General features: G+C 40.0%; 1 long non-coding RNA gene across 2 annotated transcripts in view; it reads left to right on the top strand.

Annotated features, from left to right (window-relative positions):
• The window catches only part of LOC110184505 (uncharacterized), a 155,433-nt gene that overhangs the window by 42,533 nt on the left and 97,653 nt on the right, over positions 1-15,247 (top strand). For both annotated transcript variants that reach the window (XR_015273449.1, XR_015273451.1), the window contains one exon: positions 10,771-10,832. This is a non-coding gene — a long non-coding RNA (uncharacterized LOC110184505). The remainder of the gene's footprint in view (positions 1-10,770; positions 10,833-15,247) is intronic.

Below are 15,247 nucleotides of genomic sequence, written 5' to 3'. Positions count from 1 at the left end.
TTACTACGTTTAACAAAAAAATAAATAAATAAAAAAAAAGATTTCATTCATAAAATCGCCAAAGGAAGCAGCGAGCAAGCGGCGACTGCGACGGCGAAACATGTCCAAATTTGTGGCATCCGCTTGACGCGATTCGTGAGCGGACGATTAGGTGACGCCGACTTTGACTGCGACTGCGACTGCGACAGCGACTGCGACAGCGACTGCGACAGCGACCTCATTCCCCTTTGTCAAATGCTAATTAATATTTTTTGGTTTTGTTTGCTCGCCCGGCTCTGTTGGATTTGTGAATGAGTGTCTCCGCTGTGTCCCCACTCGGATCTCCGCGCTTCCATTCATAATTGTCATCATTATTATCATCATGAACATCATCGGACCATAGTGGGCCATTCACAAACTGCAAACAAGTACATACGGATATAGTACACAGAGAAAAAACAAATTCGGAGGAAAATGTAGTATGCAATCAGAGTTTAAGGATAGAAAACTTTGGTATTCAAACAAAACAAAACCTAATATATCAACTTAAAGCTTATATCTATAGGAAATTGGGAATTCCATTACATTTTTTAGTGTTATACTCAATTTTAAACCTGAAATGCCAAATCAAGGTCTAAAAAACACAAAATATGTAAACCTCAATCCATAAAGTATATTTTTTTCTCTGTGCCCGTAGTCCAAAAGTGGGCGCCTTGAGGCGGTATAATTGGTCGAATTGATCATTAATCTGAACCTAAGGAGGGGTAGGGACTGTCATGCAAAGATGTGAGAATTGTAAACGGGGCCCTTGAGAGATTGCTTGGTGTCCCACGATCAGGGCAGATATTCAGTTCAAATAGGAGAAATGAAGGTAGAATTTAAATGTAATTCAGAACTGAATCCATCCAGCCCATCTTAACCGTTTTCAAGCATTCCTTTCGAATTAAAGTCCTACGCTTTCCTGAGTGGGTTATGTGTGCCGTTCCCTCTATCGATTAACCTTTGTACCCATTAATTGCTGAACAAATGGTGGAGGGACGACAGATCATTAAGAGTTAATTTCTTGCCCACCAGCAGCAGCAACAGCAGCGCGTCTTATATCGTATTGTATGGCGTCGTCAGGCTGGCTAAGATTAATGATGGTCTAAATGGATTTTTGAGCAATTTTTTTTTCGAATGATGGTCATCGGTGGTAACTTACCGACACGTGGAGCCGACAAAAGAAATCTGAGGAGCTTAGGTTGATTTCAACAGGTTGAAAACATTTCTCGTTTATTTAATTTTTCACTTGAAAGTTAAATAAAGTTACGAAAATGTTAACTAATAAAAATAGGTTAAAGGAAGTTTCAAAAAAAAAAAAAAAAAGGTATGCATTTTATTTTCTCGACACACAATTCATTCCTGTGTTTAGCATCTATGAGCATGAGTAGATTGCTAGAAAAACAACTTTAGGCCTTGCACAAAAAGAAACTTGTTGCTGCCGCCAGAGTTGCCGGAAACTGTTGCCCAAACAGCTAACAGCCGATGGGCGCAACTGTAGGGGCGGAGGTGTGCTCGACACCCACCAACAACACAATACACATCTCTGAACCGCGAATGGATGGGGACTCCACAACTTCTTTGCATTACAGTGGCAAAAAAAATAAATAAATAAAATAAAAATAAAGAGGAAAAATCCCTGACCATATCAGTGCATGCTCTCTCGGATTTTGAGTGCTTTATTTTTTTTTCTTCTCCGGGCTGCATTTCTGTCGGCATTGGACCGGTCCGCATCCGCATGCGACATTTTGTATGCCACTCACATTCCACAGCGGCTGACTCATCCGAGCTGCGTCGGTGGCAGCCACTGTGCCACAAACTCTGTGACTCGCCGCCAACCTCCGGCTTCTCCTACTTTTCACCACCCTCCTCCTGTCGACATGGCACAACTCTATAGTCAACGACTATAGTAGATCCGATCCTCCATATGCATATCCGCCACTCACGCGGACTGTGTTCGCGCCTACTAAAGCGGCAGGCAACAGTGGGAGATATATTTTGAAATGTACTTAATTAAGGTCGTGATGGTAATAGCTAAACCGATCTAGAATCAACTTGATTCTTTTCAAGCTTTATCTGTTACAGATGGGTTATCATATATCGCCCTCAAAACTAATCAAACAATTATTATAAATATAATAAAATATGTCATTTATTAATTGAATAACTATTGATATAAAACATACAATATTCAAAATATACATAAATATACATATTTTGAATATTGTATGTTTTATATTAATAATAATATTGTTTGGTCTTTAGAATACATATCGAACCACTGTGTCACCGTTTGCAGTTTCTTTGGCTGGTTTTTATTTGTTCCGTTTGGATTTTATATATATAAATATTTTTGTTGTGTAGTCTCACTTGATGTTGTTGTGTTGCTGTTGGTTTTTCTGCTCACAACCGGATGTTGTGGGAATTTTTGCATTCGGCTGCCGCTGCTGTTGCTGTTGCTGTTACTGTCTGTTATTAACTGTCATATGCGTTGGGTAAATGCTTATTTTGTAATAATAAAATGTCATGTGTGGTAGCTCCACCTCTGGCCCTCCATTCAATCCGATCCGAGCCGTTCGCGGTGGTTAAAGTGGGTGGAACAGACACAAGAGTGACTTACCAGTCGCAGTTGCAGTTGCTGGTACTGGCACTTCCTCTGCTACTCGTGGCGCGAAATTAAATGACAAGCGGTGCGCCTGCTTTTTCGCACATGCCACATGCTGATTTTTTGTATGTTTTTATGATGTACCCACCGACCTGCTATGCGTGCCGAAAGTCAATTTGTAGGAAAGTTATACAGGTCATAGGTCTCTCCCTTTCCCTAAGCCATCGTATACTTAATATTTGTAAATTTGCTTTGGGTTTTTTGATGCCTTGTTTGCCGGACCCTTTTAGGCCTCAAAGTTGTGGCCCATTTGGTAGTTGCATTTCCTTCCTCATTTCCTCAACTTAAGCGTATTTTTTGGGGGTTAAATTATGTTCAAAAGGGTTGCAAAAGTTACGAAAATAAAATAATTATGAACTCTGAAAGCAAGACAAGCTTTCTGGATAGGATCTGTGTAAACACTTGTCGCTACAGGTTGCTAAAGAATAAATAAAAGTCTTGTTTTCAACAGAATCGATAATTATTAATAAATCTTATAATTATTAATAATCTAATATATGGTATGAGTCCTTTAAACCTTTCAAATCGTTTCTATTTAGTTTTGACCCATTTCCTCCCCCTATTTCTTTATCGCTCGACCTTGCTCTTGAAATGTTTTTGTTTATACTTATCACATATCGCCAGAAACCGCAGCAAGGCCAGCCACACCCCTGCAATATCAACAAACAAGAACCGAACGAAATCAAAACAAAATTCCCATAAATCTAGGCACCAAAAACAAGGAAGAAGAGCAAATACGGAATATCTCTTTGCGCAATTAGTGATATCATTGAACCATAATTTCCCCTTTTGAGTCGTTTGAATTCCGTCTGTGCTTTAGGAACTTGTAAACATCGAGGCAAAGTTCAAGATGCGACCGATAAAAGGCCAGTAACATAATAAACATAAACAAGAAATATATAGTGGCTTGGCCATTTACAATTCATGAAACTAATAATTTTCCCTCGCTCTTTTTCTCTCTTTCTTGATATGCCAGTGATAAGCAAGACCCGAGACGGGAGCCCTGTAGTAGTCCCGGCTCGTTTCTGGCATTTGCAAATTCCCCAAAAGCAAATTATTTGGTCACGCAAATAATTTATTATGCGACCTGTCCCGCTTATCCCTGCACCCCACACACAACTCCATCTCCTCCTCTGAGACATCTCGTGACGGCGGCGACGGCGTACTGACGGATGCCGGAAAAGCCCCGTTTCGATTTCCCAGACTCCACCCCTGTTCCACAACTCACGGTTGTTTTTCATTCATTTACGAAACACACGAGTCGAACAGGCGTACTATGAGATACAAGTACGTTACATTACGTACTACGAGATACAGCCAAGCACAGCCAGAGCAATAGCCAGTGTGTGTGCGCATTCATTATCGAACCTTCTTCCCTGCCGCCCTGCCACCCTGCCACCCTGCCACCACCCACATTTCTTAATGAATGAATTGAAGATAATTAATTCGTCGTAGACTGCAGTTCTCCAAATGAAGTCGCAGTCGCTCAGCGGGATGAGTTGTGCTGTGCCCTGGGAACTGAACGTGAACGGAACCGTGAATGGGATCGCATTGGGTGAGGATAGGGAAATATGAAAGAGGGAGAAAGTTAAGCTTGAGCAGCACATCTACTTGTATGTCAGTGCGGAAAATATATTGGATAATATATATTTTATGTTGACATCTTGGGATACTTTAAAATTACGTGCTTTAGGATCTCAATATTAAAGTGAAGCTTAGATTTATTGGATACCTAACTGTCAGTTAACACAAATTAGCTTTTAAATGGATTTTCAAGTTATATATTCTTAAGCAAGAAAAACCGTTACTCTTTGCACTCTGTCAAAGTATTGGCTAACAAACAATAATTACTAGTCAAACAACTGAAACCGAGTAGATATCGAGATATTGGCCAGCTTGTATTGTCCAAATAATGTTTAGTATTATATGCTATGAAACCGCAAGTAATTTGTACTTCTCCTAGAGGTCGTAATGGTTCCTTGTAAATTGTCCCATTTGAAAATTGGAATAAGAAGTTCAGAATACACCATCTTCGGCAGGAAGTATCGTGTTCATTGGCGTGACCGTCAGCTGGTGTTTAGGGAGAAGGGAGCTATGGGTTCATTTTAACGGGGTGGCTACGAAAGAGGGGAGGATTAGGGTTGGTTAGACCGGCCCGAGCTAGTAAGCCAAAATAGGCGGGGTCTTTCGCGTTTCATGCTAAGCTAATTTCGGTGTATTCGGCTGCTCGTTTGCTTTGATTTTATTCAGCAAATTCCGCACATTTATGACCAGCTCGTGTGGTCAATTAAAATTTGACTTAACAATCTGCATAGTTTCGCTTTGCCTTTCCCCCACCGCCTAGTGCCTCGTGCCGCTTATTTGTCCCCGATCTCGGCTCGTCTGGGTGTAGTTTCTCTAGTGGATTGTATGATTCACTCGCCGCCGCACTCACTCCCCCTTGGCCCGAGGCAATTAATCTCTATGGCTATTAAAATGTTATTACTCAATGTCTGTTTGTGTTTGGGGTGGAATGACGGCAAGCCTTCTCTTTCTATTCCTGCCCTTATTTTTACTTTCCGCGGAATTCGCTTACAAATATATCTTATACTTAATTTCTTATTAAGCAGTTCTTGAAGGATCCCTAAGGGTCTTCAGGGTCTGATCGCTGATCTATGAGTTATTATCAGAAAAAAGTTAAATAGTTGTAAAATTTTAAATATATTTAACTCTTTACATTCAATTCAATAGAATAATTTTTGAACTGTATTTTTATGTTGTTATAATTGTTAAGAATCACTAAAGATCACAGCTTGAGTTTTTAACTTTTTACAATATTTATTCTGTAAATTTAATGAGTGCTTTTTCTATTTACAATCGGAAATTTACCGGCATTCATAGAGATGTCTCTGGCGTATTCATTGATTTTTATCGGAAACCGAAGCTTTTCAAGTCGCTTCGTGTTATTTGTTTGTTTTGAGGCCTGGCAATCTGCGAATTTTTCTGTAATAATTATGAGAGTTGCCCTGGAACGGCGGCGACGTCAAGTTCCAATTCACGTGCCGGCGGGTGGCAGCTGATAGCCAACGGCTGACGGCAGTGTGAAGTCATTTCAGTTTCTCCCCCGGATTACTTGTCCCAGGGATTAATATTATAATAATGACGCCATTGAATTACCGCCTCCATTTCGTTGGCATTATTGTGGCGAAAATAGCAGACACAGCTGCCTGATAAATTGCGAAAAACACTTGCAACAGCCTCACACGAATGCACAATTTATGCGGAAAATTAAACGGATGACGAATCGAATTGATGGATACGTCAAAATGCATCGGAAATGGGATATCGTATTTGGTATATATAAATATTGAGCGTGGAGAGCATTAATCCAAATAAGTTCGTTTCGGGGAATAAGGTTCGAGGAAATTTATATTGTGATAAATTACTGAGAAGAAAATAGAGAAAGGAAAGAATTTCCGGAAGTTATTGTTTGGCAAACATGAATGTTTACTTTCAAATACTGTAAGTTGAAATAATTCTTATTAGTATTATTTTCGACAAAAGAGTAAATCAATAGGGGACTAATATATATAAAAAAATATATATATCCCTGTGTATATCAGTTCAGACCATGATTCACGCCACCTGGGTTCATCCATCATCACTATTGTTGCAGACCTCATAAAGTACCATATAATGATCCGGAACTAATTAGTTTTTGGGGCAGTGTGAATCATGCAATGATCAAGCGCCGTCATCATCCTCGAAACGCATTCAGCCCGGCTGTATTGTATCGTTAACTATATCCCCATATGTATCTGTATCTGCTGTTGCATCCCGTTCCCTTTGGCTTTGGCAATTGGAGTCTGGCCGCGATGTCTCCATTTGTTTGCCGCATATTCACAAATTGTTCTTTTCCATTCTTTGTCGTTAAATGGTCGTCGCATACACTGAGATTCCTCTCTTTATTTCTCGCTCTCCCTCTCGGTGAATGAGAATGACCGCTGGAATTTATGGGTGTCTCTTTGTCCCCGACCCGGTTTCCCGCTTTCCCAGTGAGTGTTTGCTTTTTATCTGGGCAAATATTTATGCTGAACTTTCGTGTCAATTGATGTCACAATCCGCCTCCCTTTTGCCTTTCGCTGCTCCGCACTGTACGGATGTGTGTGAAATTCTAAAGAAAAGTGTGGAATTTTACTGCTAACTGACCCAACACTAAATCAGTTGATAATTCTCCGCCAGCTGGAGACATCTGTGGGTGTCTCTGCGCCAGTGGGCGCCATGAGGCGATTTTATTTTATTTTTTATACCCTTGCAGGGTATTATAATTGCAGTCAGAAGTTTGCAACGCAGGGACCCTTTAAAGAACATATATTCTTGATTCCTTCTGTCCGAATTTATAAGGTGGGTAGGTAGGTTTCAGTGGTGAGGCCCAGTACAATACCTCCAATTAGAGCTAAGCTCCTATTTGTTCCACTAGTTCATAATTTTTGAAGTTATCTGATTTTAACCTTGCAGTTGATATTATAAAACTCGAAACGGCAAATCGGACGACTATATCATGTAGCTGCCATGAAACATTTGAAAAATTATAGAAGAAAACTTTAGTTTTCAATAAACTTTAATCTAATTAAAGATATAGTCACTTTGTGTTATTTTAGAATTTCAGTTTTAATTATATTATCGAATTGCAACCTGCAAGGGTATACAGACAACGGCGTGCCGATGTCTTGTTTTTTCCCTGACCCATCTTTGCTTAAATCAAGTATCCGGAGGAGCGCACAGATTTCTGTGTAGGTAGGTTCAGTGATTGGCCTTGGTTCGGCTTTGAACTCCTCGCCAGCTCCGACAGATCTTAGGCCAACAAGGAGACAGAGGACTTAAAGGAAGGCCAGCAGGCCAGATTACTCTATTAGAGCGTTGAAAGCTTTTTACGATGTTTCTGTGGGAGTATACATAGTAGATGCAGCATATGGATAGTCATGAGCGTTATTAGGCCAAATGGGATAATCTAGACTGCGTTTAAATGAGGGAGAGCTGGAACGGAATGGATTAGATTGGATTGGATTGGTAATGTCTTTATAGAAAAAGCATTAAGGGAAGAGTTTAGTATTTGAAGGAATCTTCTTAAATTCTGAAGCCTTATTAATTAAATGTATATGTTGTGCACTTCAATTGTTTCTAAAGGAACTTGTGGAATTAGGAGAACAGTTTGCGCCAGTTTCTATTAAAATATATTATTTCTTCAACAAAGTTGTCTAATATTTACTGTTTAGAGCTCGCATTAGGACTTTAAGTGAAAGATAATTTTAAATATTTTGTAGGATTTTTTATGTAACTAACAGCACATTGCGTTTTCGCACCCAACTCTCTTAAACAACCCATAAAAATGTAAAACAACTTGAAAAACAAAAGCAGCTTTTATCTTAAAAACTGAACTTTAACTTGGGCAGTGTTCATAGCAGACGCAACCAGAAATACACTCCTCAGAAACACTGGACCGACTGACCAGCAGAATATCAGGGCAAAGTGTTGACAGGCCATGACACCAGAAGAGCCGCAACGAAATCCATCATGATAAAGGTCTATTTAAACAATTATTAGTTAAATTAACTGTTAATTTCAATAGGCTGAGGGAGCGAGTGCGGCGAGGCAAGTGAGTGAATGAGTGACTGCGTGTGTGATATATGAGGGTCCTGGACGGAGGTAAAGGAGTTGGGGTTGGGACAAAAACGCTTTATTAATGCGATTATTATCGAATGCCAAAATGAGATTCGATGCGATGGTAGCAGAGTTAGAGGCTAGAGGCGACACCCTACGAAATGTGAGCGTGTGTGGACGGATATCCCGCATAAAGTTGGCGGCGGCGCCCCATCGCCATCACCGACCACCAACCATTATCAACCACAAACCGCCCAGAATCAATGTTTTTATTTGTATATATAGTATATTTGTTTGTTTTTCTGTGTGGGTTTCTGTGGTGTACTCTTGCTTTTGGTGTGTCCGTGGCAAATTGCAACGGAATACTAATTTACAGATACAAATTGATGCCGTCGCTTTGTCTAACGATAAACGCAGCGGGCATTTATTCCATCTGCCTGCCAGCCTGTCTGACTGCCTGCCTCTCCCCCTGGATAGCTAGTGAAATTTTCGGGTGTCTCTTCGTCGATGTTGCTGGAAATTCGAAAATTACGTGACTGCATTTGGGAAAAGAAAGGCGGTGCAAGAATTTGTTGGAATGTAGAAATTTCGGGGCAGTCGCTGAGTTGAATGCTAAATGACAGGCTGTGCCAGAGGAGGCCTAATATGTCTTGTACCTTGACCGATAGATTTTCCCTGCTTTGGGAATACCATGGGTCCCTGTCCCTGCCTTATGTTCCTACGAGTCCTTAGTGGGACCGGCAGCGACGGCGGCCTCCTTGAGGGCATAGACGTTTCGCCATCAGAGACCTAAAGACAAAAAACATTTCTACCATAATGTTGTTAATTTTTTAAGTTGATAAGGCCAAAGGATAGTTTGGGCCAGGACCTAAAGGACCGAAGTTTTTCTTACCTTAAAGAGTTTGTGAAAATCTGTGAATATATGCGAGTCCCTGACCCTCATTTATTTAGCCTCAAGCTAAATCTTACTACTGCATATTTGATGCGATATTTTTCTTATTGTATTTCCTCTGAGTATATTTTTATACTATATCTCAGGGTATTTCAATTTAAGTCAAAAGTTTGCAACACAGTGTTATTTCCGACCCTTAGGGTATATTTTCCGATTTTTTTTAAGCCATGACCCTTTGTCATGGGCAGGTAGACCGTCCGTTTCCACAAAAACTAGTTTCTCAGTTTTAGAGCCGTTTGAATAAGAGCTTTCAGAAATGTAGTCTTGGGGCCAAAGCCCTAGGATATAGTTATTTTATACGACTTTAAAAATAATCTTTTACATTTAAATTAAAAAGCCGTCAGTATTCATGGTAATTTAATTTTTTATTTTTGAATCCAATTGTAATTTGTGAGGGAATAGAAAATTCGACGCGCGGAAGCTACCTTTCTTAATGGCTTACACATTTTTTATTTCCCCCAATTACCCCCGGTAATACTACTGCTGTAATGACCTCGATTTGTATACAAAGTCCAATTTCTGTTGACACTTCGCTCCCCTTGGTCAGGAGGCGGAAGGATTGGGGTCCTCGTGCGTGCATACGGAAATCATCCACGGTTTTCCGTGTCTAGTTTTTTCTTGTTGTTGCTCTATTTGCACAACTCTGGGTGGCTAAAAAAAAAAAAACAATGAAAGAGGAAAGGTGGCCGATACCCCAATACCATTGCCTACTTCCAGTCCGAGCCAGAGCTCCCTCGGACCCACCTAATGGAGTTGTAATGAGTGTGAAAATTAATGTCGTCACATTACTCACGCACTTACAGGAATTCCTATTCAAAAAGGGGAAGGGCTTGCCATTGCATGGGTGTGGGCGTGGAGACGGTTGGCTCTAGTGTAGGGGGTCTCGACTTCGCGTTTTAGCTGATGATGGTTCAGTGTTAATATTTACGCTTAACTGGAACTGAAGTACGCGCCGTAATCAATTGTAACTGCAAAAGGGTCGGTGGGTCGGCTAGGGGGTTTGTTTATGGGGTAAGTGTGTGAGTCATGGCATTGATATAGCCACGATAAGATATAGCCATGATACGGCGCATAAAGAAACTATTCAGTTAAGCTAAAATCAGATATATCCGCACAGGGCAAGATTTAGCAAGAAACAGAACGAGGGGGTTGACTCACATTTAAGTTTTTGTTGAGATAGGTAACAAGCGTTTCTTAAGAATACCATTACTATTAAGAGTTATGATTCTAAGAAAATTATATCACCTAAACAAATTCAAACTCAAAAATTATCTAGAGCGTTGCGCATCTTATTCCGTTAATTGTTTTTCTTCTGACTGAGAGAAGCATAGGAACAAGAGAATCGTTTCAAAGATCTCAAGGATGCTACTTCACTATATATATTTTTTTTTAATAACATCCACTTTCTTTTTTGGTAAATATTTCTGGATTTGTTTATGGCATAAGTGTATTTTACTTTTTCAATAAATAATGTGTTATCCTTTTTCACCTTTAGATTTGTGGCATGGATGCAATACTTCATATCTCGGCCTGGCATTCATCACATTTTGCTCTCATGTAAGTCCAACGGCTTTTGATTTATTTACACATTTGCTGAACCTTGAAAGACAAACAGGCGACGGACAGACAGTGTGTGTTAAATATTTATATACTACTGCCGTCGTACTCTTGGAACTTTTTTATTTTTGGGGATTGTAAATCACAGGAGAACGAGTAAGCAGAGTAGCAGATACAGATGCAAGATACAAAGATACGGATAGCGAAGGCAGGGAGATACACTTAGTACCTTTTTACAGCAGCGCGGCACGTAAATTGTATCTGGCAGATGCGCGACATTCTAAGATTAGCAATCAGCCGCGAAAACGTCCCTGCTGCTGGGTAATTATTATTATTTTTATTCATATTTGCCTTGGATGGGGTGGGGAAATATGTACTTATGATTTCATTTCAATTTTGGTCCCCGGTGATTCATACAGATTTTTCTGCGAAATTAACTTTCAATTCCAAGGTGGTGTTCTCCGTTGATTGTTTTGTTTGCTTTATTTTGGCTTTTCTGTTTCTGTTACTGAAATTGTTATTGTTTTTCTGCCGCTGCTGCCGTTGCCTGCCTCTTGGTAATTTTTCATGATTATTTGTCAGTCATTATTGCTGATTTCGCTATTGTTGACTGTTCGTTTTGTGCGATTTTATTTTTAAGATAATGGAACCGAATGCCATTTTTATAAATAAACTGCATGACGATAAAAATAGACTGGCGAATTGCAAACAAAAACAAGGCATAGCACAACACAACATACACTCTCAGAACTATGCCATTGTCGATTGTTTTTTCGAGTTGTTTATTTTTGTATTGTTTCTTTCGTAATGAATACTTTTGTGTTGAGTACGTCCCACACGCGACTTCACTACTGCGGTACGGAGTCAACGTAAAGTCAACAAAAACGGGAAAACTTCATCAACATTAATCAAATTCGTTTTGGACTAATTCTCGCACAAATATCGAAGCGGAAGTGGTTGGTCCCTATTTGAACTCTGTTGAGTGCTGAAGATCGATGACTTGGACAGGGGTCCCAGTTGAGGGTCATCTCAGTGAGATCTTTGGTTGGTAAACAATTTGATATTAATTTTCCATAAGTGACGCAAATATAAAGGAATACAGTGACATCATTATAACTTAATTTTATTAGCGTCTAAAACTTACGATACTTGGGATAAATCTACTATAGTGCAGGCATTATGCGTTTGCTAATATCAATTGTTCTTTGTATTTATTCTCAGTTAAACTTTAACTAAATAACTATAAAATATAATATTAAACAAAAGACTTAACGTTGGCTTTATTCCAATTTACGCAATTGATAAATATATATATTTCTGCCCCAACCATTAATGGAATATCTATTCAATTTATCATTCCCAAACAAACCGAACACAACATCGCGCCTTTGTATTAATAGAAATTCTTTATGCCTTATCGCACTGGCTTGTGGCCCAATTATTGTTTTGTATCGTATCAAAACAAACAAATAAAAAAAAAAAAACTCAAAATATACGGTCGAATAAAATAACTTTGAATTATTTTGAGCAAAAGTGTAAACAAAAAATACAAACCCGGAGACTGAAGACGGACGCTCCCGACCCAAAAGGCTAGAAATAGAAAAGGGGACTTCCCCCTGCGGCCTCTGAGGGTGAATGTTTGTGCCGATATTTCTCCTCCTTGTTCCTTGGGCATATATTCGTTACGCATATCTTTCCGGCACTTAGTTTGGCATATTCCCTCACGGCGGCAACCGCACAAACCGTACCGAACACATACACAGACTAACAGAGCAAATCCAAAACGGAAGTGCCTCTAATTTCAATATGGTCGCCCTGACCCCTGGATTCATCCCTCTGGCTTTCGCCAGTCGCCTGCCTAAACGATGTGCGTATTTATACCACGCCAGAGAAACATTTTCTGACACAATTTCCGAGATTTATTGCCCGCACCGCCGCAGTCCGCCGAGAGCCACCCAACATACAGAGCCCACAAAGAGAGCAGGAGCCTCACACCGCCAGGAGCTTTTTTCGGTGGTTGAACCCACGCAGCGGGAAGGCGGGAAAAGCGGGAACGATTAAAGCAAGAAACAACTGGGGCGAGGAGGAAAGGCTCCCGCAAATAAATCAAATAAAATCGATGATTTTCCTATTACCGTTGTGTTATGTCATGTTCCTTCCTGATTGCGGAACTGGTGCTCGCGCCGAGAAGGTGAGCGAAACGGAAAGGACTCGGTCAGGAGCCGGATGAAAATTGCCCGCAACTCGTAGTTCTCAAACTGTGCAGGGGGAGAAATGCAGTTCGATTCTCCATTCTTTACAGCGTCCTAAATAAAAATATCGTTATTATTTTTTTCTTTTTCTGAGGTTCTATGAAAGTTAAATTACGAAGAAATATTAGGGAAAGCCTATATTTCGCCGTTTTACAAAAATGAAAACTTTAGTTTTTAGTTTCTAGTAACAAAAGGTTAATAAAAAATTAGAAAATAAGACGAGGAATTTTATAAAATATGGAGAATAATAATTAAACAATATACTGGTTTATACACAACGTATAGATACCTTCTTGGAAAGGGTATATTTATAGAAATAGTTTTTGCTCAAAACGTTACGTTTATTTGCTTTTGGCTTGGCCATGAAGGAGCTTAACCAACCCCCACAAAAAAGTAAAGTGAAGAAAAGGAAAAAGCAGCCCCCGCCAGTGCCCACCCCCTTTCGATATTGGTTCGCCTGTCACAAATGACAAATGAATTTTGAAATAAGCGTTTTGGATCCGTTTGATTGTTTGTGTTTGTTTTTTCAGCCACACAGCACTTGGTCTGCCGGTTGGTCGTCCGTCTTGCTTCCACCGATTTGAGCTGCAGCCGGAACTGATGTAGCCGTGAGCGAGATGAAGCGAACGAGCAAGCGTTGTGTGTGTTTGTGTGTGTGTGGGGGATGTGTGGGGTGCCAATGATTGGCATTGAGCAGAAAGTTAAATTGATTTCAATGCAGAGAGAAAAGCAATTGAAAAGCGCAGCGTTTTGTGAATGCGGCTGCCATTTGCATATCGAATGGCAATTTACCGTTGCGCTTGACAGCAGGCAGTGCAGGCGGCGGATAAATCTGATATATTGAAGCCATCAATTTTATGGTCTTTAATGTGGGCCTAATGGAGCAGTCATTCTTTTTAATTTCCACTATGAGACCGCTACAGAGTTGAATTAATATTGATTAAATGTGGAAATATTGGCTCCTAAGATGCATCAGATTGATTTTGTTTATTTTTTAAATAATTTTCGATTCTGGTAATAGATATGGTTGTATTATCCAAGTTTTCAGCTTGAGATGCAAGCTGTAACCTACAAATTTTAGATATATAAGAAGACTCTTATTATTCCAAAAGTCATGAGATCGAATTCTTCCTGGGAGCGATTCTATACTTATTTTACTCGTTTCACTTATACCATTACTAATTGCTTCCTTGGCACAAACCTGTCTAATTTTAGAAAGTTTTGTACTCTTCAATTTACTAAAGCTGTTTTGCGCTTTCTCGGGAAAATTATAAATGTAGAAATTTCCTGTGATTTGCAATTGTTTGCATTTCCACTTGCTGGCCACACGCAGCCTAGTCGGAACTCCCGAAGCACGGAGCTACTTCTTGATCATTTCCTGGTAGTCCGGTTGGCGCGGTCTTTTGTTTGGAATTCTCCTATAGCAAATTATTGCAATTGAGTTTATTTTCATAATTTTACACAAATAACTTTTTTATGACCCAATTATGGCGCGGTCGAAAAAGCGAGGGCGAATGGAAAGCCAAACAAAGGACGGACTTGGACCCCTGGCGCCAGGATTTTCCTGCTCAGCAGGAGTCCTCACTTTCGTAATTGCAGCCACACAACGAGAACGATGCCGTCATCGTCGTCCACGGTTTTGTATTTTATTTTCTTCTCACCTGCTGCAGCAACAACCAACGGACGGACGGACGAAGGGGGAAAACGATGGCGACGACAATTACCTGCGCCCGTAATTTGCAAATTATTTGTGGCGTGCATTATGGGCAAAGCTCCTGCCTGCCACCTGCCCAAACTTCCTGGACCCTTAACTCCGACAAAAAGTTGTTGGTTGTTATGAAAAACATGTGAGAACACCGACGAGGAAGGTGATTTTTGAAACTAGGGGGGATTGGAATACTTTCTAGGAAATTGTCTTCTGCCTTTTAAAGTGCTCTTTGTTTTGAACGGAAGCTTTGGATTGGATAAGGATTGTGAGGAAGTACATTCGCTTAAATGGCATAAATACCAGTTTAAGGAGAACCGAACTATTGAAATAATAGCAATATGAAAAACTGACGAAAGCTTTGGGGTGATTATTGGGTTATTTGTAAAAAATGGAATTTCAGTATTGAAAATGTATGAAATTTACAACTACATACTTAGAGTAACCTACTCTTTCAC

This window comes from Drosophila serrata, unplaced genomic scaffold (assembly GCF_035046125.1).
Source record: "Drosophila serrata isolate PLE 108 unplaced genomic scaffold, ASM3504612v1 contig_98, whole genome shotgun sequence".
NCBI lineage: Eukaryota > Metazoa > Arthropoda > Insecta > Diptera > Drosophilidae > Drosophila > Drosophila serrata.
The sequence above is the reverse complement of the archived record's forward strand: the minus strand, read 5'-3'. Positions and strand labels throughout refer to the sequence as shown.